General features: G+C 43.6%; 1 long non-coding RNA gene across 1 annotated transcript; it reads left to right on the top strand.

The window, feature by feature from the left end:
• Positions 1-5,364: 5,364 nt before the first annotated feature.
• LOC117246143 (uncharacterized) lies at positions 5,365-9,999 on the top strand. The gene is made up of 5 exons (XR_004500690.2): positions 5,365-5,448; positions 9,303-9,500; positions 9,600-9,641; positions 9,712-9,880; positions 9,959-9,999. It is a non-coding gene; the product is annotated as an uncharacterized LOC117246143 (long non-coding RNA).
• Positions 10,000-24,685: the final 14,686 nt, after the last annotated feature.

The following is a 24,685-nucleotide window of genomic DNA, read 5'->3' on the forward strand; positions in this document are numbered from 1 at the left end:
ATGAAGTGGGAACCATGTGCAGCTGCAAGCTCAAATTGAACAGGTGAGCAAAAATGTCATACAGCTGACTGGAGCAGGATTTTAAAAGTTTGGGGCTTATCCCATCTGGCCCAGCCGCTTTTCCCTGCTTTAGTCTGTTCAGTTCCCTCCTGACCTGGAAAGAGTGGATTATTAGGGGTGAAGCTGGTGGCGAGGTGAAAGGTGGGGGGTTGATAGACACTGGCACCAGGCGCGGCGCGGTTGAACAGTCAAATCTGTTAAAAAACAAATTTAGGTTGTCAGCGAGGTCACAGTCACCATCAGGCAGAAATCCCCCCTTCCGCTTGAGGCCAGTGATTTTTCTCATTCCGGACCAGACCTGCTTCACCCCACCCTGTTGCAGCTGCTGTTCCAGTTTATGTCTGTATTCTTGCTTACCCTCCTTAATTTTCACCTTAAGTTTCCATTGTATTTCTTTTGCTTTAACCTTGTCGTCTCCTCCTGAGTAATTCTCCCGGAATGTCGTGTCTTATACTGGTGACTTTAGCAAACGGTGCAAGCTCCAGCAGTTCTTGTCGGGCGTAGACAATAGCCGGCAGCTGACTCCTCTGTTCCGCGAGGAGAAGTTGTCCCAGGAGTGCGCACGTTAAAAGCAATCTTATCCACTTCATTTCCAGTTGATAACACAGCAGTAGAACAATAAAACGGTAAAAACGATTAAAATCACAAAATTAAACGAAATAAAAACACTAGAAACACTTAAAACAAACTTGCTGAGTTGCATGTAACAGGCTGCTGCTTCACCTGGCACCATGTTTAAAGAGGAAGAAAGCATCATTTGCTCATAAGGAAAATGTTACTTTCCACATGCTGAGTCCCTCAGCAGGACTGTGTTATGTTAACACAGCGGATGAAGGGAGTAGAGGTGAAGAAGCATTTCCAAGAAGAAAACATTGTTTAAGAAATCCTTTTTACACATTTTGTAACCTAATTAATGCAGTTTTCAGGGACAAGCTCACGTGTGCATACTGTCCTCAGCATTATTAAACGTACAGTAGGTTTTCAGTGTTTGATTGCATGGAAACATTTTATTTCCCATAAACGCCACAAGATGGAGACAAAGTCCACATTTTATTTGCTACCTGTTCATTTAAAACACTGAACATTTAATTTTCACTTCTTTACATGCATATTATATGTTTTTTTCTTGATTGCTAAGACATGCATCATGACACAAGGATCCACTTAATCTTCCATATCACCTTCTTAGCACAGCATAAGTCTTCTGTGATAACATGTTTTCATTGGTTTCACACATTTTTCAAAACAGTTAACACAGACCTAATAGAAAGACCCCAAACTCTATTGGATTAACTGTTAACCAAAAGGAAAACCTCCATGCACAGCTGATAGAAATTACTTGCATAATTATGAATCTCTGATGCAGTTGTGAGAAACATTTTTGCACAACTCTTCAACCAGCAATCAACCTGCATTTACCTACAAAAGATGCCATCTCTGTGTTGTTGTTTGCAAGCATGGATCAAAGAGGAAGCACATTGTTGTTTTTAAAATAACTCCACTGACTTTTGGTTTCATGCAGAGAATTAACAGTGGTAGTTCTTAAAGAAAATCCAATCAAACTATGTTGTCCTCCATACCCTTACCAAAAAGTAGTTTACTTAAAGGAACAATAGGCGAAATTCATTATTTCTAGATTGAAGGAATTAACAAAAATGCTATGTGAAGAACTAGAGGTGTAATTTCATCTGGAGTATAGCATGACCTCACACACCCTCTCTCTGTGTTGATCTCCAGCCCATTGTTTACAAGCCGGTCCGACTGCGCGTTCATGTACGTTCATGTGAATCCCCCCCTCGGAGCCCTTGGCCCTCCCTCCCTATAAAATGGCAGCGCGTATTTTCGAAATGAAATGGCAGGCAGCGGAACGTCCACCTGACATTAGCTCTAAAGAAACAACGGTTGTTGTCGAAGAAGTTGTCGGATAAAGAAAGGGACAGAACTCGGATTAACATTGGCCTTGCATTTCCAAGGTGGAGAGCACTGCAAGAGCTAAAGGGGCTACAATCTGACTCGGAGCTAGCTCTTCTTCTCCTGGACAGGTACAACATAAAGTCAAATGTCTGTTTTAATTAGTGTTACAGTAACGTTAAGCACATGTCGTTATGTCGATTCAATTAAATTTAATGTTACAATCGTAGCATGGGTTAATGTCCGGAGCTTGAGTTATTAGCGGCTCGGTCCCAGCAATGGGTCAGGTGTTTCGGTTGTGTTAGGTGAGTAACATTAGCCCAGCAGCTCAGCTAACATTTGCAATTAGCATTGTAAAACGTAGCCCGGCGGGCAGCCTGGCGGCTGTGTTTAGCTATTCTCCTGCCTACTTCAATGATGATGGTCAGTAACGTAATGTAATAAATGCAATATATTTGCTGAAATGGAGGCGAGGCTCAGTGACTAGAAGAGCTGGTAGAAGCGCTCCATAGCTGCAAGCTACTCCAATAGCCGTAGTAGCTCTAGTGCTAACTCTGGGAGCTAACGCTAACATTCCTCTCTTCTCCGTGAGCCTGCCAGGCTCCACGCTAGAGCTCGCCGGAGCCGAGAAGCAGGCTCCCGGAACGTTAGCATGGCAGCCGACTGGTGCTAACGCTAACGTCCCCATGCTTCTCGGCTCCGACTCACTGAGCCTGGCGGAGAAGCGTGGGGACGTTAGCACTAATGGGCTGCCATGCTAACGTTCCAACTCTCTCCATGAGGCCGTGAGCCCGGCTCCCGGCTCAGTTGGAGTTGGAGCGTTAGCGTGGCAGCCGAGTAGTGCTAACGCTAACAGGAAAGCAGGAAAATAGCTAAACACAGCAGAGACCGAGAGTGAGTGAAAGACATTGCTAACTGCTAAACTAGCTGGCTGTTTAAGTTTTATTTCCTCGCCCCTGTAGCGAGTGAATCTGCCTGCAGTGAAAGCGGGGGCTAACCGGTGCTTCCTCCTCATGCTCCACTTCACTCAGCTGCTAACACAGCCAGTTAGCCTCCGCTAGCTTCCCAGCTAGCGGCTCTCCGTTTGGATCCAACCAGAGCACCGAGCCCTGGTTTGTTATTCAGGTTAATGTGGGAAGAAGCAGCGGGTATATCGGGCAACTGAGTGAAGCTGAGTGAAGTGGAGCCTGTGGAAGAAACACCAGGACCGTCTGGATGTGATAGTCCCTGCTGTGGTACTCGTCTCGCTGGCACAGACTAGGTGAGTTGGGGGGGGGGGCAGAGGTAGAGGGAGGAGTGGCTCAACAGCGAACCTAGCAGTGAAACGATTTCTTAAACTAAAATTTAAAGGGGAACTAATGTGTTTTTTCAACCTGGGCCCTATTTTCTGATCTAATTTTGTCTAAATGAGTGATAGGATGTTCAATATTTGACATTTCTCCAGTACAAAGCCTGCAGCCCGTGAGCCCCCGCTATATTAAGTAATAGGGCACTGGGACAGCGTCAAACAACGTCAAAATACGTCCAATAAAAGTGCATTTTTTTAACACAGATAGGCTCGGATTGTTAGTATAATTATCCGACAATGTAACGGAAAGGAGAAATGAACGTCTGTGTTTACCTTTTAGCTGGATTCGGACAAGTTCCTCTGCCTGTTACTGCTCCCTCTCTCTCCTCGTCCGCTCTTCAATTTCAATGAGCTCTGCCTCCGTCTATGTCTGTGTACTCCGTGTTCAAATAAATGCAGGCGGTCATCAAATTCAAATGGCTCATCCAGATCCAGTTGGTCAAAATCGGGTAAAAATTTGGACGTTTGTTATGGCAAGTCAAAACACTCACCCAGAGAGTGAATAGGCTCGTTCGAGATGAGCCAGGCCTGCGCAGATTCGATCACCGGCGATCGGCGCACAGTGCATGCCGGTTAGTTTTGTGTCCGACTTCATCCAAAGATACTGGATTACTACAAGATGGCCCACCTACAATATACCCCCATTGTATGAAATGGTATACATTTCCGGTCTCCTAAGTAGGTGTTGTCCCCCATTGCCCAATCAAAGACGATGGAGAACTGCCAATCAAAGACGAGTATCCCCAACCTCGCTTGGTTATCGTAGATTAGCTGGGCTAACCGTTAGCCGTTAGCGGTGTCTGTAATAACGCAGTAACTCAATAAACGGTCCGTTAAAAAAATATTTTTTCCAGTGGATATCTTAGTTACAACATGATTGAGCTAGCAAAGCAGTTTTGTGTTGCTATGTGTGGTATTTATTCAGTTTCGGGAAATCACGATGTCTAGAAAGCATCAGTGGCTGCAGCTGACAGGGACAGCTAACACTAGCAGCAAAGCTAACATCAAGACGTCATCTGTTAAAAGCCTCCCATTGTCGGATACGACATGAAACTACTCCAGTTAGCTCAATCATGTTGTAACTAAGACATCTGCTGGAAAAAAATATTTTTAGCAATCCAGTATCTTTGGTGAAACTGCACTGATTTCAGCACCAGAGAGGAGATATCTGTTGCCAGATCTCACGAGAGTGTGTTGTTGAGACAGAAACAGGTCTTGAACAAAGTAAATTTTCTCCTGATTTGTCTGTCTGAAATTTGCCATTTTGGTGTCGGAATGTTCTGAAGATATGTGGCTTGTGATAAATGGGTCCAATATCTGCTTCCGTGACTATGGGGCGAAAGAATCGGCCATAATCTGTAATCCCGTTTATTTCTCCCACTGAAGTCAATGGACTCAGGACCTGCTGTTTAGTCTCCTAAAGGGGCATGGTGGTCGCGAACCCCACGTGACACTGATACAGGAAACTGACTCGTAGTGGACCGTCTATGTTTATCCACCGTCTTTGCTTCATCCCGGCTTGCTCTGATGTATTACAAAAGTGGACGGCGATAAAACCGCGAGAGCGAGGTGACCGCAGTTTTTTGAGCCAGGCGCTGCAGCTGTTCTCCACCGACTGCACCGCCTGGCTCTCACCTGATCTAACAGCTGATTGGTTTAGATGTCGACTCAGCAATATACGTTTTAGATAAACTACTCATTTTTGTTGAATTTTAGAGATTAAGATTTCATTTGTCTGATTTGAAGGTTTATTCTGTGAACAGAAAACATGTTGTGTGACTGATGGTGAAGTTTAGTCATCAGAGACTAAATACATTCATCATAAACTATACAGAGTCTACTGTATGTAACCGGGTGGTTATTTACAGTGTATATATTGCATTTCTCTCCTGTGTCCCTCAGTCTGTTTATGTTGCAGCAGGCATGGCGATCGCGGCAGGTGTGTGTCACGCCCCTTACCGGCACCTGTAGTGCAGCCGCGTCATTGGCCGCTAATGCGGACCTGTTCATATACCCCCCGCTGTCGTTTAGTCGCACTCCCTCTCCTGCTGAAGCGAGTGCTGGCCGGCGTGCAGCTCCGCCGAGCCGTGGTTTCCCGGCGTAGTATGTGCCGTGTGTTCGTTCTCCAGGTATGTGTAGCACAGTCTCATGATACTGCGAAGATGTTAAGGTGCCATGTTGACAGTTCTCTGTTGTAGGTTGGCGTGTTGAGCCGAGGTGTGTATGTGTGTGTGTGTGTGTGTGTGTGTCCCCTTCCGGTTAGCCGCTGCTGCCGCCTTTAGCTTCGAACAGCTAGATTATTGATTTGTGCAGGCTACAGCCGACCACGCAGGTAAACAGTGCCACAAGCCCAATGTTATTTTGTCTGCTAGTGCTTATGTAGCTTATATATTGGTTACTAACGCTCACTCTGTGTCTTTTAAAGTTTGCCTGGCGTTAGGCTGCTGTTTTGCCCTGCCTTGCCTCTTACCTCCATAGTTTGTTTTCTTTTTGTTTTGCCTGGCTCACTTAGACAGCCGCTCTGCCGCTCTGCCTTCGTCGTTTAGACGCCCTTTTTTTAAAGTAGTGTACTGTAGTTCAAGACTGACCTCAGACCGTGACTCCTTAGTGGGGGTGGGAAGTTAACACAGTGTTGAGGACCTGCTAAATTTATACATGTAGCATGTTTATTTTTGTTTTTCTTTCGTTTTGATTTGAGTTTGCAGTTGTTTTGTATATAGATATTTTGTTTGGTTTCTTTTTTCTTTTTGTTTATTTGCGCAGTTGACCTCAAAAACAGCTAAAGTTGTTGACTCTGTCTTTCTAACTTAACTTTTGAGTCATTGGTACAGATTAATATTGTACCCCTTTGGAAATAAAAAGAACTACATAACTGTTTTTTAAAAAAAGAGAAATAACTTAATAAAGAAATTATTTTATTGTGAGTAATAAAAATTGTTAAACTTCTTACATCGTGCCTGTATTCATTTGTGTAACTTAACTGTGTATGGGTGATTTTTGGGAAACCCTCTGAGAAATTAAAGTGAAAAGTAGATTCTTTAGGTGCAAGTCCTAAGGTGGCGTTGTTGGTGCTAATTCTTCAGATCTGCCTCTCACAGTTCAACTGGTATTGCCACATGTATATTAACATTGGACTGTTTTAATTATTGAAGTATTTACCAACACAGAGACTTGTGGTCAGTGGGATGTGAGGATTCTTAAAATAACATGTGTACAGATGTGAAGCCCTGACTGTATCTGACTGAACCTTAATGAAAGCTGTTGTCTAGTATTTTTTTTCCTCTGAAAATATTAACCTTATTGTCAAACAGTTTATTTAGCCTGTGTAGTTGAGGGGACAGGTCAAACTGATATGATGCTGATTTGCAGGAGAATTCATGTAAAATGGAGGATAAACCATGAACATAAACTACAGATCACCTATAAAGCATTTAATAAATTAATCATAATAAAAACAACTGGAGACTGAAAACAAAATGATATATGGGTCTGATCACTTTTTTAATGAATTGACATCATTCCAGACAGGACGTAAGTGTAACATATTGTGAATTAGCCCTTCACATTTGGTTTCCATAGCTGCTGCCCATATTGTCCCTCCGGGGCCCTGGAATCTGTGAGTGGTTTTAGCCCTGGAAGCTGAATAAACAACCACAGCAGTCTACCGCCGTACTCTCGTTATTTCTATTTATAAATGCGTATTTTACATGGTGTCAGAAGTCCGTCACGAACAGAAACCACGTAGCCATGACTACTACCGCTTTTGAGCACCCCAAGATTGACTGGGACGCTGCGGACTTATATCAAGAGTTTGAGAGGTTCCTCAGCCACGTTAATTTCGTCTTCGACGGTCCCCTCGCTGAATTGGGAGACAGACAGCGTGTCGGGTGGCTTGGAACGTGGATCGGCGAACAAGGTAGAGAAATCTACAAAACGTTGGACTGGGCTGATGGTGAGAAACAGGACCCGGTCAAAGTTTTGGATAAGTTTGCCAACTACAGTACAGGCCAAAAGTTTGGACACACCTTCTCATTCAATGCGTTTTCTTTATTTTCATGACTATTTACATTGTAGATTCTCACTGAAGGCATCAAAACTATGAATGAACACATGTGGAGTTATGTACTTAACAAAAAAAGGTGAAATAACTGAAAACATGTTTTATATTCTAGTTTCTTCAAAATAGCCACCCTTTGCTCTGATTACTGCTTTGCACACTCTTGGCATTCTCTCCATGAGCTTCAAGAGGTAGTCACCTGAAATGGTTTTCCAACAGTCTTGAAGGAGTTCTCAGAGGTGTTTAGCACTTGTTGGCCCCTTTGCCTTCACTCTGCGGTCCAGCTCACCCCAAACCATCTCGATTGGGTTCAGGTCCGGTGACTGTGGAGGCCAGGTCATCTGCCACAGCACTCCATCACTCTCCTTCTTGGTCAAATAGCCCTTACACAGCCTGGAGGTGTGTTTGGGGTCATTGTCCTGTTGAAAAATAAATGATGGTCCAACTAAACGCAAACCGGATGGGATGGCATGTCGCTGCAGGATGCTGTGGTAGCCATGCTGGTTCAGTGTGCCTTCAATTTTGAATAAATCCCCAACAGTGTCACCAGCAAAACACCCCCACACCATCACACCTCCTCCTCCATGCTTCACAGTGGGAACCAGGCATGTGGAATCCATCCGTTCACCTTTTCTGCGTCTCACAAAGACACGGTGGTTGGAACCAAAGATCTCAAATTTGGACTCATCAGACCAAAGCACAGATTTCCACTGGTCTAATGTCCATTCCTTGTGTTTCTTGACACAAACAAATCTCTTCTGCTTGTTGCCTCTCCTTAGCAGTGGTTTCCTAGCAGCTATTTGACCATGAAGGCCTGATTCGCGCAGTCTCCTCTTAACAGTTGTTCTAGAGATGGGTCTGCTGCTAGAACTCTGTGTGGCATTCATCTGGTCTCTGATCTGAGCTGCTGTTAGCTTGCGATTTCTGAGGCTGGTGACTCGGATGAACTTATCCTCAGAAGCAGAGGTGACTCTTGGTCTTCCTTTCCTGGGTCGGTCCTCATGTGTGCCAGTTTCGTTGTAGCGCTTGATGGTTTTTGCGACTCCACTTGGGGACACATTTAAAGTTTTTGCAATTTTCCGGACTGACTGACCTTCATTTCTTAAAGGAATGATGGCCACTCGTTTTTCTTTAGTTAGCTGATTGGTTCTTGCCATAATATGAATTTTAACAGTTGTCCAATAGGGCTGTCGGCTGTGTATTAACCTGACTTCTGCACAACACAACTGATGGTCCCAATCCCATTGATAAAGCAAGAAATTCCACTAATTAACCCTGATAAGGCACACCTGTGAAGTGGAAACCATTTCAGGTGACTACCTCTTGAAGCTCATCGAGAGAATGCCAAGAGTGTGCAAAGCAGTAATCAGAGCAAAGGGTGGCTATTTTGAAGAAACTAGAATATAAAACTTTTTTTCAGTTATTTCACCTTTTTTTGTTAAGTACATAACTCCACGTGTTCATTCATAGTTTTGATGCCTTCAGTGAGAATCTACAATGTAAATAGTCATGGAAATAAAGAAAACGCATTGAATGAGAAGGTGTGTCTAAACTTTTGGCCTGTACTGTACATCAGAGGGGTATTGCATAAAAGTAGAATAAAGAAATCCAGGATAACAGAGCAAGCGCGGCTTGACCTAGTCTGATCGATCGGCGCATCTTGGCTTAATTGGTTGCATAAGGGGCATCGGTGGCTTAATGGGTAAAGCAGGCGCCCCATGTACAAGGCTGCTGCCACAGCGGCCTGGGTTCAAATCCAGCCTGTGGCCCTTTGCTGCATATCATCCCCCTCTCTCTCCCCCTTTCACACTTGCCTGTCCTGTCCATTAAAGGCAAAATGCCCATAAAACTGGCACGGGGGGTGGTCCACTGCACATGGAACACATTCAAAAATATTATACTGTCTGACTCTGGATTTTCTTGCAGTGTCTGGGGACACACTTCTACTTTTGGAGCCACCAGAAGATGATCTGGCTAGTACTGTACAGTTTATTGAAATCACAGGCTTGGCATGTCCTGTCAAAATTCTTAATACATGTTCTCTTGGTACATGTATGTATATGGCACGGGGAGGGCACATCTGCAGATAAGGAGACGGTGTCACTGGACTCCAGAAGGCTTGAGGTATCATGTCAATTTTGTGGAAATATCCTGCTTATTTAGTCCATAATGCATATGAAGTTAGTGATGTGGTGCTAATAGAAAATGTTATGTGTGTAACAGGACCCAGACACTGCACAGCCTCAGAAGCAGCCTGGTAACATTGTAAGTATTGGCTAAAGTAAATCTACATTATGCACAGATCCTGCTGTGCTAATTGGCATTTCTTTTACAGAATTCACAAACTGTCAGAGCTCTATATGGAAAACATCTTGAGAGACAGAGCTGGCAGAAGTAAAAATTCAAGTGGAGAAAAGAAAGCTGCAAGAAATGAGCTTGATCTTGAAATTAAAATAAGGACCCTTGTGAAACTGGACCTAGAAATCCAGAAATTAGAAAGTGAAGTGAGTATTTCAGTGCACACTGTAACCATATCTGTATTACAGTGTATTAATAGTTGTTATTATTGCTTTCTATTTCAGGATCCAAGCAGACAAAAGAGGACTGGGAAATAAAACAATTGAACGACAAAACGTGGTGTCCTCCCTTTTTCATGAATGTGCGGTATACCATTGATTTGGTGAAGTGGAATTTAAAAGATAATCACACACTGTGTGCTACCAATGCCAGATAAAATGCACATACACAGCAAAAAGTAACATACAAGATCCTTTATTGAAGAGAGGCTAAATTTGTTGATTTAACCTAAGTGGAAAAATGATGCAACATCCAATCCGATCCAATCCAGCTTTATTTATAAAGCGCTTTAAAACAACCACTGAGGTCCCAAAGTGCTGTAAAATACACAATAGGTTGAAATGCACAGTTTGCATAATTAGAAAATAGAAAATTTAAAAAACACATAAAAACAACATCTTACACAGTGTTAAAAGCCAGGGAAAACAGGTGGGGTTTAAGAAGATTTTTAAAAAGAGGCAGTGAGGATGCCTGCCTGATGTACAGTGGCAGATCGTTCTACAGTTTGGGAGCTGCCACAGCGAATGCACGATCTCCTCTGTGCTTGAGTCTGGTTTTGGGCACTGTCATGAGCAGCTGGTTAGCTGACCTGAGGGAACGGGTGGGCATAAAAGGCTGTAGCAACTCAGAGAGGTAGGGTGGGGTAAGGCTGTTAAGAGCTTTAAAAGCAAATAAAATAATTTTAAAATGGATCCTAAAATGAACTGGCAGCCAATGAAGTGATGCTAAAATTGGTGTAATGTGCTCATGCTTGCGTGTACCAGTTAAAAGTCGTGCAGCTGCACTTTGTACCAGCTTCAGACGAGCAATGGAGGACCCATTAACCCCCACATATAGTGCGTTGCAGTAGTCCAGCCAAGTGGTGACAAAGGCATGGATGACTGACTCAAAACACTTCCTTGTCAGTATGGGCTTAATTTTTGTCAACTGCCTCAACTGGAAGAAGCTTGCCTGTACAACTGCATTTATCTGCTTGTCAAGCTTAAGGTCTGAGTCGACTTTGACTCCAAGGTTTTTAATAGCAGGTTAACATACTGGGCCAGATAACCTACATCAACAGTAGGGGATGCATAGGGGGCACTAAAAAACCATCACCTCAGTTTTTTTCTCATTAAAATTTAGAAAAAAATTTAAGACATCCAGTCTTTGTCATTGAGACAGTTTATCAATGGTTTGGTGGAGTATGAGTATGACTTTTTGAGGAGCACATAGATCTGACTGTCATCTGTGTAGCAATGGAATGAGATGCCATGTTTCCTCAGTATGGACCAGAGTGGCAATAGGTAGAGGGAGAAAAGAAGAAGGCCTAAAACGGAACCCTGTGGAACCCCACATTAGAGAGGTGCAGAGAACGACACAGAATCACCAAGGCTGACACTAAAAGTTCTGTCTGACAGGTAAGACTTAAACCATTCCAGGGCAGTGCCCTTGATGCCAACGCAGTGCTCCAGATGAGAGATCAGTATGGCATGGTCCACTGTGTTGAATGCAGCAGTCAAATCTAAAAGCACAAGAATGACACATTGACCAGAGTTGGTGGCTAAAAAGATGTCATTAAAAACTTTTAAAAGTGCAGTTTCAGTGCTATGTAGGGCTTTAAAACCAGATCGAAGAACTTCCAGGATATTTTGTTCATCTAAAAATGCCATTAGTTGAGAGTAAACTATTTTCTCAAGGATTTTCGATAAAAATGGCAGTTTAGAAATAGGCCTGAAATTAGCCAGAATTGCAGGATCTAGGCCAGGCTTTTTGATCAAAGGCTGCACTACTGCATGTTTAAAAGTCATAGGGACTACACCTGAGGATAGACTGACATTAATAATGGCAAGTACAGACGGCCCAATGGTGGTAAAAACCTCTTTAAAAAGTTGAGGAGGAATGACATCGTTTAGGGAACCTGAGGGCTTCATCCGGCACACAGTCTCTTGTACAGAGGACAAAGTCACAAGCTCAAACATGTCGAAAATGGCAGAACAAGGGACAGAGACAGTGGAATCATATGCAGGTGGTGAACAGAGGGCCCTAGCGGAAGTGACCTTATTGATGAAAAAGTGAAAATTTTCACAGGCCACAGGGGAGGAGTAAATACAGGCAGTCTGTGATGCATTTAAAACAGAGTTGATGGTCTTGAACAGCACATGGGGCTTGTGACAGTTTGACAGAACAATGTCATAGAAATATTTTCTTTTTGAATCTCTCACAGTAGATTGGTAATTATGCCAACAGTCTCTTAGTATTTGGAATGACACACAGTTTGTCTTTTCTCTATTTGCGCCCTGCTATACAGCACTCACATCTGGCAGCACGGGTTGTGTCATTTAGCCAGGGCTCGGAGGTGGTTTTTGGCTGCCTGGTCTTTAACGGCCACAGTGTCTATGGCAGTTTGGCAGGTGTCGAAAAACCATGCACTAAGAGCATATGTGCCATTAGATAGAGACTCAGGAATGCCACAGTTCTGGCTGAAAACGGAAGAGAACTGAGCAGCAGTGGATGGGTTAATAACACGGCATCAATGGGGAACAGCACGAGTTTCAACGGTATTATAGCCGAAAGCAGCCTCAAACAACACAGGCATATGGTCAGAAAACACCCGGTCACAGATCTCTAGGTTAAAAACAGGCAAACCATGTGATAAAACAAGGTCAAGAGTGTGTCCGCGTTCATGTGTTGGAGCAGACACGGACTGAACAAGATTAAAAGAGTCAATAATGTTTAAGAAATCCTTTGACAGAGGGTTATCAGCACAACAAACATGAATATTAAAATCTCCGACAATAAGAACATGGTCATGTTTAGGCATGATCTCAGCTAGAAAAGCAGAAAAGTCATTTCAATCAATCAATCAATTTTATTTATAGAGCCCAATATCACAAATCACAATTTGCCTCACAGGGCTTTACAGCATACGATATCCCTCTGTCCTTTGGACCCTCACAGCGGATAAGGAAAAACTCCCTAAAAAAAACCCTTTAACGGGGAAAAAAAAAACATTAGAAACCTCAGGAAGAGCAACTGAGGAGGGATCCCTCTTCCAGGACGGACAGACATGCAATAGATGTCGTACAGAACAGATCAGCATAATAAATTAACAGTAATCCATATGACACAATGAGACAGAAAGAGAGAGACAGAGACAGAGAGAGATGCAGGACAGACGGTAATGACGTAGCTTACAACAACAATAATGAAAGTAATAATATTATAATTATAGCTCTGGCTACTGTGATACAATATTTATAAAATCCTTATTGTATTTGAGAGGCCGATAAATCACAGCACACAGCGCTGAGCGACCCAGCTCAAATAAGCACAGTTCAAAGCTGGAGAAAGATGATGGCAGGATTTGCTTACATTTGAAGTTATTCTTAAAAACAGATGCTATTCCTCCTCCACAACCCGACGTCTGCGGCGAATTAAGATAGCAGCACTCAGTTGGTAAAAGCTCAGTAAAAGTGCTGGACTCATCAACATTTAACCAGGTCTCGGTCACAAGAAGGAAATCCAAACCCCGGGACATGAAGAAGTCCTTTAGGATGAAAGTTTTGTTATGCAGTGATCTGGCATTCACCAGGCCAAACCTGACAGGAGCCGGTGAGTCCAAGACGTCAGCTGTCCGGGGAGCACGGCACAGAAGGCCCGTTTCCATAGCCTGGTTCCAGACCATAGACCCCGCCCATTCAGCTGAGTAGGCTTGCATCTCTAGTCTGGCATACTTCAATGAATATGGGATTTATCTCGTCCAAACGATGGATGGACCAATGAACGCCGGGGGTCTAGCGATTAGCCAATCAGCGCCACGCTGATGTCAAGCTGTATGCCGGTGGGTAACTGGTGAGGATAGCAACAATGGTGACCGCTACAGATCCTACAGACCACATTAACGATGCTATCGAGGTATTTCGCCACTACTCGCGTTAATGGAGGACCAAATTAAGGAAGCTGCTAAACTGGATTTAACGGCGATACAGCTGGGCGTGCACGACGACGGAGACATTTTAAATGGGCAATGCTCGCTTGTTTTCGGCACCCCCGAGGCATGGATACTAATGACGTCAGATTCTGGGTGAGTTGTTGATCTCTACTGATTGGTTAGGGAAAAATCAAATTCCCTCCCCTTGTAAATCGCCTTCAGTGGAAGCCATGTCAGACTGAAGGTTCTGGGAGCTTTAGTCTGACACTCAGGCTACCGTTTCCACTGAAGAAGTTCCTAGTACTATTTAGGGGGCAGGAACTACTACAGGAATGTCCTCTCGTGCCGGCTATTTAGTTGCTTTCTGTTGACGTCACATCCCTCCTTGAGTATATCCAATCAGCACCAAGTAATCCCCAAGCCCCAGCCAGGAGTCTTTCGGGGCCGTTCTGAGTACCTACCCCGAAGCAGGGACTTGTTTAGCCCCCGTAAAAGTTCCGGAACTCTGTCCCTCCGGGGTGGTTCCTGCAGTGGAGACACGCACCAACGGCCCCGGCCCCGTAAAATTACCCCGAAGTTCCTGCAGTGGAAACGGGCCTAGAGACCACAAGTTGCCCGGGTTCATTCCACCGCCGCGGTGCTGACGGAGAGATCTGACAGACATAATGGTCTCAATGGGGTGTGGTGTAGAGGGGTGTAGTGACAGCGGGGGCCTGCAGGGGGAGTTGACGAGTGCAGTGTTACTCTGAGGAGGCACCATAAAAGAAGAGAGAGGGACCTGTGGGTGTGTGTGAGTGAGGTGAGTAAGCAGTCATTCACGTGGGTGTGATTGCACAGCGTGCTGCAGATTGGTTTTTAACATGTAGCCATCGGGTTTAAAAAAGGATGGGCGATTCCAAAACGTGTTGGAATTGTCTATGAAGCCAACATTGTGTGCCCTGCACATGGACTGGAGCCAAGTGTGGAAATAGATGACTCTGCTGAACTTTTCTGACCCACAGCCGTGAGGAGAAAGCGGACCACTGATAAAGATGGATTTTCCACTGCTGATTAAAAGCTGAAGAAGCTTTCTAAACTCAGATTTGGTCACCTCGGAGTGTCGAAGTGAAGAATCATTCGTCCCGACATGAACAATTATCCTAGTCGGAGAGAAGCCCCTTCCTCTCCTGTGCTCCCTGCACACCAGGAGCCAGGGCTCTGGGTCCGATGGAGTGGAGCTGATGGGGGGTTTGGGTCTAGCCCCTTGTCGTATCCAGGAGTCATCAGAGACAGTGACTGGAGGGTGGGGAGCAGTGGCGGCAACTGGCTCCAGAGGAGAGGCGGCTTCAGCGGCCTTAAGAGCGGAAACAGCTCCGGGGGCAGATGCATCGGAGGCTGACACACACAAGGAGCCAGGTTGTGCAGGACCAATGATGATGGTGTCCATTAACAACTTAGCTTCACGGATCTGATAAAGTGTGGATATTTGTCCTTCCAGTCCAGCGACCTTCTCACTGAGGTGAGTGCAGCTGACACAGCCGGATGAAGAGGTGAGAGGGGACATGTTGTGTGCGTGTGTGGTAGTAGCTACCTAGGGGAGAGAGAAAACAAGGGAGGCCAGTATGCGGGCTAAAAGTGCACAATTTCCTGACAGAGGTTAAGCGTAGCAATCGCTAGCAAAGGCGGGGGAGGGGGGGGGGGGGTGACGATGGGCTTCACAGCTAAAAACAAGCCTGCGCTAGCAGCAGGAAGGCCTGCGGTGGTTGTTCCTCACAGTGACAGCTGATAGGATTTTTCCCACGCTGTCATTGCAGGTCTTGCCATTGAAAAATGGGCTTAGGTAGCCAATGTCTTAAAATATTGTTTGTAAAAAAAATGGCGTAAAACTAGATAACAAACTAGATTTTAAAGAGACGAGCTGGTGTGGAGCTTACAGACATCCCAGCGTAAAGTCTGTGAGCTGAGTAGGAACTCGTGGGCAGGGCCAGCTGGAGAAGCACTACTGGAAATATTCAGTGGGCAGCATACTGTAGAAGTAAACCCAGAAGCTAGACACTTTTTTTGGTATATTCACCAGGTGAGCAGCTCCATTGCAATGACTAGGCGCCATCTTTGCAACCGTCATCTTGTTACATATTTAGAAAAAACACGGAAATGCTGTAAATCACATGAATTTGTCACAGGATCGACAGTAAAACTCCCAGATGAATCACTAGGATTAATCTTAGCCTGGTTGTTAGCCTGGTCTGGAGCAGGCTAGCTGCAGAGAATGAATCGCCATGGTAACTTGACCGGGTTAAATTTGACCTGCTTTCATGCAACTGACTTGAGGCTAAGTTCAACCAGGATAACCAACATATTTCGGCTTAATCCCTTATCTTGGTTTTGTGCAATATTCCTCAGGCCAAGGAAAAATAAGAGGATAGTGAGGCATCGTTTCAAACTGAGGAAGCAAGGTGAAATGGAGAGTTTTGACCACTTCGTGAAAGACTTGAAGCTATTGCTAATGGATTGTGAGTACGATGACTCTGACAACATGCTTATTGATGCTATAATAGCAGGAGTGAGGGAAAAGCAAGTCCAGGAGAGACTGTTGGATAAAGGGGAAGACCTGACGCTGGCTAAAGCCATAGAAATTCCCCAACAGTTTGAGATGTCACAAAAGCAAATGATGATTGTCAGAGAGGAAGATGCACAAGTGCCGACAATGTCCAAAAGGCCAAAGTGCACAGTGTACAATAAAAAAACATACAGCCAAGCGCAGCCGACAACCTATCAGCAGAGGCAGACAGCAGGTAAGCAAACAAATAACTGCTTTAGATGTGGGAAACATCCCCAACATGCATGGAATCAAGGGAAATATCCATCAATAGGCTCTGTGTGTTCACACTGCCGCAAACCAAACCACTGGGTAGCGGCGTGCCGCAGCCATGGCGTGAGCTCAGTGAGTGTGGAGTCAGCAGAAGAGGACCCACCAGATGAAGAAATACTGGACATAAACCTAATGCAAGAGGAGGTTCCGGTGGCAATTGTGGCAGGTGACAAGTGGTTGGTGAACATTAGTGTTCTAGCCCAGGAAGTGCAGTTTAGAATAGATACTGGTGCAAAGTGCAACACACTGACCCTTGACAGCTATCAGTCACTGGAGCACCCAGGAGAGCTGAAGCGCTCCAGCAGGATTCTGCACTCCTATTCAAACCACAAACTGAAACCAGTCACTGCAGTTGATCTGTCACTCAAATACAAGGACCGTGAAACCCAAGCAGAGCTGGAAATTATGGACATCGCGCAGGAGAACGTGTTCAGTGGCGTTACAGCGGAGGCCTTAGGCCTAATTGTGTGACTCGACTCCCTGCAGGATGGTGCCGAAAAAGTCAAGGTGAGCACTGAAACAAAATGTACCAGTAGGGCTGGATGATTTTCCAGAACTGACACGCACTACAGGAACTTTGCCAGGCAAATACACAATCAAAATTCATCCAGACGCCAAAGGTGTTGTGCATCCAGTGTGCCGGCAACCAGCAGCGCTGAGAGAAAAGATAGTGGAGAAGCTAGCAGAGATGGAGAAGGATGGCTATATTACCAAAGCAGACCAGCCCACAGAGTGGGTCAGTTCCATGGTGGTTGTCACACGCAAGGACAAGATCAGAATATGTATTGATCCAAGCAACCTAAACAAAGTAATCAAGAGGGAACATCACCCAATGCGTATCATTGAAGAGGTAATCTCCACCATATCAGGAGCAAAAGTGTTCTTGGTCCTGGATGCTAAATCTGGATTCCTCCAGATAGAGCTGGATGAAGCATCATCCTTCCTTACGACCTTCAACACTCCAATAGGGAGGTTCAGATGGCTAAGGCTGCCCTTCGGTATCAAGTGCGCACCGGAAATATTCCAGTGCATCATGGACCAGATGCTCGAAGGCATTAATGGGGCCACAGGCATCATGGACGACATTTTGATCGAGGCACCCACAATCCAAGCACACGACACAATACTCCACAAAGTAGTCGAGAGAACCACAAAGTACAATCTCAAGCTAAATTTCAGTTTCAAGTGTCACATTGGTCAGTCTGCAGTGCCATATATAGGTCACCTAGTAACGGCTGACGGTCTCATGCCAGACCCTGCGAAGACTGAAGCAGTGAGGTGCATGCCACCTCCAACATCCTTGTCTGTTGGAGGTGGCATGCACCTCACTGCTTCAGTTGCTTCCTCCAACATCCTTGTCTGTTGGAGGTGGCATGCACCTCACTGCTTCAGTCTTCGCAGGGTCTGGCATGAGACCGTTTCCTAGGTTTCGTGACATACCTGTCAAAGTTCATACCAAACCTAAGTGAGGAAGATGCTCCTCTGCGACAGCTCCTGAAGAGTGATGTCGAATTTGCATGGCAGCTGGCACAACAACAATCATTCGACAGGCTCAAACAGCTGTGCACACACCCCCCGGTGCTCAGGTACTATTATGCAGCCAAGCCTGTGGAGATATACTGTGATGCCAGCAGCGTGGGACTGGGTGCAGTGTTACTGCAGAATGATCAGCCTGTCGCCTTCTCATCTAGGTCGCTAACCGACCCAGAGACGCGCTACACGCAAATTGAAAAGGAGATGCTCTCCATCGTTCACGCGTGCTTTAAGTTTCACCATTACATGTTTGGGAAACATGTCACGAAATACGATATACGATATATGAGAACATCTACAGGAAGCCCACTGTTGTCCACTCCCATGCACATCCAGAGAATGTGTCTGCGACTGCAGTGGTATGGCATGACAGTCAAGCACAGGAGAGGGAAGGACATGGAGCTGCCTGACACCTTGTCCAGAGCACAGCTGGAGGACAGCACACCAGAGACAGGTGGCCTAGACTGTGTCTCCATGCTCAGCTTTGTGTCCATGAGCGATCAGAAGTGTGTAGTTAAGCCACCTCCAGCAGACGATCCATCAAGGCTGGCCAGATAACAGGAAGGAAGTGCCCGTTCCTCTTCAACCATACTGGGACTCAAGAAGCCAACTAGCTGTGTCTGATGGCATAGTGTACAAGGGCCTGCATATTGTGGTGCCTTCCATTATGCGAGCACACATGTTAGAGCTCATACATCAGTCTCATCTTGGAGTAGTGGAGAGCAAGCACCGAGCACATGAAGTGCTATACTGGCCATGCATTAGTGCTGAGATTGAGAACATGGTCATAAATTGTTGTAAGTGTGCTGAAATCCAAAACAAACTTCCCAGAGAGCCACTTAAACCAACAAAAACGCCAGAGCTACCATTTGAAGAGGTAGCCTCAGACCTATTCGAATTCTAAAACAAACAGTACATCCTACTAGTAGACTATTACTCAAAGTACATAGAAGTAGATGAACTGAAAGACCAGCGCAGCAGAACCATCATAGAAGCTCTGAAGGCTCAGTTTGCCAGACATGGAATTTGTTCCGTTCTTCGGACAGACAATGGCCCGCAATATTCATCGGAAGAATTCAAAGAGTTCTGTAATGGTTACGGCATCCTACACAAAACATTGTCACTGCACATGCCACACTCCAATGGTGAAGCGGAGCGGGCAGTGCAAACAGTCAAGAGACTCTGGAGTAAATCACCAGACAGACACCTTGCGCTACTAGACTACATAACCACTCCACCTGAGTCAGTAGGCCTGTCACCAGCTCAACTGCTCATGGGCAGAAGGCCTCGCAACAAACTGCCTACCGCATGTGTGCTTCTTGCGCCCATAGCCTATGACGCTTTAAAGGTCAAGTGTCTGCTTGACAAGACTAAGCACACACAGAAGCTCCACTACGACCGTAAGAGAGCAGCCACCCCTCACGCTGCCCTACAGCCTGGAGATGAGGTCCGTATGGCGCCGTGTCCAGGCAACCCCAGATGGACTCCTGAAGTTATACTTCATCCACACAGTGCTCCATGATCTTACGTTGTGGAGAGCGGGGGCAAGCAGTTCGGCCGCACCAGTCAACACCTTCGCACCAGCACTCCAGCCGCCAACTGGTCTCGCCATGAGATGCACAGCGAGCCCTGGTCCGAACTACCTGGTCTGGCAACACCCACAGAGATGCAGACGCCAGCTCCACCAGAACCGTGTTCTTCACCACGTAGGGAGCCACTGAGGTTTGTGCAACCCCACTCAGGTGAACTGTATATTACCAAGTGGGGGAGAGTTGTGAAACCCCCTGATAGACTGAATTTGTAATTGTTGCTAAATTCTTGAAGTAAATTAGGGTCAGGGGACAGGCGTGGAAGTGACGCCTGATGGAAGTAACGTGCTGGTAACCTCTCCTTCCAAGTTAGTGTGTGACTTCACTTAAGTATATTTGGTTATTCAATTGGCACGACTTATGTTGTGTTCAGCACAAGGACATCAACAGAGGCATGCAGAATGTTTGCACTTACTATTGTTTTTTTAAAAAAAAGAGACATTATTTCATATTTTCTTGTAAACATGTTATCGCAGTATAAAAAAAAAAAAGTGCCGTTATAGATAACAGCAACACTGTTGCACTGTTGTTGAGTTTGCAAAAATATTGCATTTTCTTTTCTGAAGAAGGGAGATGTAACATATTGTGAATTAGCCCTTTGCATTTGGTTTCCATAGCTGCTGCCCATAATGTCCCTCCGGGCTTGCTGTAGTGTTATTGTGTTGGGCCCTGGAATCTGTTTGAGTGGTTTCAGCCCCGGAAGCTGAATAAAAAAACCACAGCAGTCTACCGCAGTACTCTTGTTACTTTCTCGTTATTTCTATTTATAAATACATTTGCATTTGTGAATGAAGAATTTTCCTAAAATAAATAATGTGTTTAAAAGACAGTCCATTTTCTTGTCCTCAGTTAGGCTATCATTCCAAACATTATATCATTTCCTGAAAACTGGGGGAGAGAAAGAACTTTTGGTTCTAGTCAGTCATAAATGTCACACCAGGTGTTTTTAGCCATCCTAATAAAAGAAATCAGTAAACTTTTAATAACTTTATCATATTGTTTACGGTTACATTGAATGTTGAATTTCAAACAGAAATCCTCAAAAGTTAAGATGTTGCCAGATTCATCTAATAAATGGGTGACAGATCAGACATTTTTCTCCATCCAATTGCTGAAAAATAAGGACCTGTTTCTAAAAAGAATAAATCTGCAATTCCAGATGGGAACATTGTGTGGTGAGAAATTGTGTTTGTACAGTAGTTTCCAATATAATAACACTTGTGAATGGAATGAGGATAATTTGATCGGGAGTTTTTGAACAAGAAAGTTACAGCGTAAAAGGAAATCAATACCACCCATCTTCTGGAAAACTTCCCTGGGAACACAATACCTAAAGCTGTTGTTATTTACTAGAAATGCTCTTAACCGTTTGATCTTTAAGGTGCCATTTATACAGTCAAAGTCTATGGCCTGCAGACCACCATTTTCATAACTTTTAACCAAAGCTGCCTTCTTTAAATAATGCGACTTTCTTTTCCAAATGTAGTCAAAATTTAATCTGTTGATAGACTTTATTGCTTTCTTTGATATAGAAAGAGAATAAGCTGCATAAATGCACCTTGAAAGACTTTCAATTTTGGTTATGTAGATACGACCAAAAAGAGAAAGATCTCTATTTAACCATCTGTCTAATTGTAGTTTGCATTTATCCACTGGGTTCCATATGTTCAAAGTCTCACTCAATTTATCATCTTTTGTAATATGCACACCTAAATATTTGACCGTAGTTTTAATGGGTATACCATATGTTGCCACAAGATGGCAGTCATGAATGGCTAATAGTTCACATTTCTTCAAGCTCAGTTCTAAACCCGATGCTTTGGAAAATAAATCTATTATCTGAATTGCCTTTGGGACCTGCTCCACATTTTTCAAAAACAAAGTTGTGTCGTCTGCCAGTTGACTTATGACTATTTGGTTATCAAAGCCACTCAATTGCTCAGTATCTGAGTTTTTAATAAGAATGGCCAACATTTTTTTTTTAAAGATATTTTTTATGGGCATTTTTTGCCTTTAATTGATAGGACAGTGAAGTGTGAAGGGGGGAGAGAGAGAGGGAGAGACATGCAGCAAAGGGCCACAGGCCAGAGCCGAACCTGGGCCGCCACGGCAATAGCCCTGCACATGGGGCACCCACTCCACCACCAAGCCACCGACGCCCCAAATGGCCAACATTTCTTAACATTTTTTTATTCCCTTTGTTGATTGTAAAACGAGGGGAGGTGCTGCTTGACAAAGATATTGAGCTATTAGTGTCGTCATAAAAGCATTTTATTACATTCCTAAATTTCTCTCCAAAACTACAAAGTTCCAGTGCCTTGAAAATAAACGGGTGTTCTATCATATCAAAAGTCTTATAGAAATGAAGAAAAATAATAAATCCATCATCACTGATATAATCATTGTATTCAATTAAGTCTAGAACCAGGCACACATTATTATGAATTGATCTACCTCATAAATCCTGACTGGGTGTCACTTATTATTTGGGAAAGTCCTTCTTTGAGTCGGTTTGAAAATATGTGTGTTAATAATTTGTAGTCATTATTGAGGAGAGTTATTGGTCGCCAATTGTCTAAAATTTTGGGATTTTTATCTGGTTTTGGGATGAGTACTATTAAGCCTTATCTCATAGTCTGTGGGAGTGATGATTTTTCTATAATCTCTTTTAATGTTTCAAATAAAAGTACTTTGATATGCTCCCAGAAATGTTTGTAAAAATTAGCAGTAAGGCCATCTGGGCCAGGAGAGCGATCAGGAGTCAAGCACTGCATTGCTTTTTCTAGATCAGCATATGAGATCTCTGCCTCACAGTCATTTTTGAAATTTTAATTTATTTGAGGAATGAAGTCTTTGATTTTGGCGAAAAGGTCTCTGCTCTATCAGGTGAGAAATTAGAAGAGTATAGTTTACTCTAAAAGGAATACATTTCATTAGCTATTATTTTAGGATCAGAGCATTCACTGTCATTGATGACTAAAGTTCCTATATTATTTTTTTCCTGGCGAGTTTTTTCTAATCTACAAAAATACGATGAATTTCTCTCTCCTTCCACAATCCATTTTGCTTTCAATCTAATATAGGCCCCCTTTGCTTTCCTTGTATAAATATCATCCAATCTGGTTTGTAGTGTGAGCATTTTTCTTTTATCAGTATCAGTAATTGTTGGTTTATTACAGCACATATTTATTTCTCTAATCAGATTTTCCTCTTTACTGAAGCTAATGGAAAAATTCCTTACTTTAAATTTCAAAAATTCCGATTTGGAGATATAAGAAGAAAGACTGGCATCTTCAGAAAATTCATTAATAATGTCTTTGACTCCCTGACAATATATCTCAGACTCCAACAAGGTGGAACTGAGTTTCCAATAACCCTTATTTCTTTTGTAAATATCAGTAGGTTTCAGCGTTAAATTAATAAAACAGTGGTCAGATAAGGGAGCGTTAGCTATAGAGCAGTTAGCAACCATTTGATTTAAACAGTCAGAAACTAGCCAGAAATCAGTTCTCGATCTACTCGAGCCATCTGGTTTAAACCAGGAAAATTCTTTTAAAGTAGAATGTAAAGTGCGACATGGGTCAAACAGATTGTGATTATTACAAAAACTGGCAAGATGAGAATTATATTGATGGTTATGAAACATTGTGGGCGAGCGGTCTAGCCATTCATCATTCACCATATTATAATCTCCTCCTAAGACAATGCTATTAATTGGATATCTAACTTTCAGATCTTTGATAGCATCATTAATTAAAGAGAGGAGGATTTTGTTCTGGTTTACATTATTGTATCCATAAATATTCCCCAAAATAATAAAAGAATTCTCCATTGCCAAAATACATAGGATCCAATGACCATCTACATTCTTTTTGGAAGTAATTATTTTCCCAGAGAAGTTGTTCCATAAAATTGCAGTACCTGCAGAGCGGTTTGTTCCATGACAAAATGAAATCTTGTCACCCCATTGGTTGGTCCAGAACTTTTCATCAGTTTCATTAGAGTGGGTTTCTTGTAGCAAAACACAGTGCGGTTTCTTGCTTTTGCAAAAAAGAAAAATTGCTTTCCGTTTAATACTGTCTCTAAGGCCCCTTGCATTAAGTGAAATAAAACAAAATTCTGATTTGATAGACAACATTAAAGAACAACTTACAACTTAGAGCAATAACTTGAGCTTTGTTTGCAGGAAAAACGCTGCTTGGAATATGAACATAAGGCACTGTCCCTTTTTAGGTAGTCAACTTAAAAGCCCTTCTTCATTTTGTCCTTATAAGCTTACATGGGAATGTAATCAGGGGACCACGATTCTTTTCCCGTTAATGTAGCCAGCCAGCCCTCTGAAGTACGCCCGCTGACCTGCTTTTCTGGCTTGCTTGATCTGTGGCCACACTGCTGCTCTCGCCTCCCTAGTGATCTTACAAACATGAGGAGTTACTCTGTTTGGAGTAGTCACGGCTGAATTTTTACCCGATTTTGCCAGTGGTAGCTTCCTGCAACAACTCAAATCTCGCGAGACCAACTGCCATTTATTATTCACTCCGGTCTAGAGAGTGGATGCGGAATTCACCAAATTCATATAAACATCAGATTAGTCTAAACGGTGATATAGTGACATGAAAAATGTGAGATTATATATATATATATATATATATATATATATATATATATATATATATATATATATATATATATATAGCTAAAGTCTGCTGGTTTTCTACCCGGAAGTATTTGTTAACAACAAGGCAATTCCCTCCGAAGGGACACTAACATCTCAAAGTACACGTCAAATAAAATTTCTCCAAACATGTTTCTTGTTATTTTAGGTAGTTATTATCACGCTCATATATGT

This window comes from Epinephelus lanceolatus, chromosome 22 (genome assembly GCF_041903045.1).
Source record: "Epinephelus lanceolatus isolate andai-2023 chromosome 22, ASM4190304v1, whole genome shotgun sequence".
NCBI lineage: Eukaryota > Metazoa > Chordata > Actinopteri > Perciformes > Serranidae > Epinephelus > Epinephelus lanceolatus.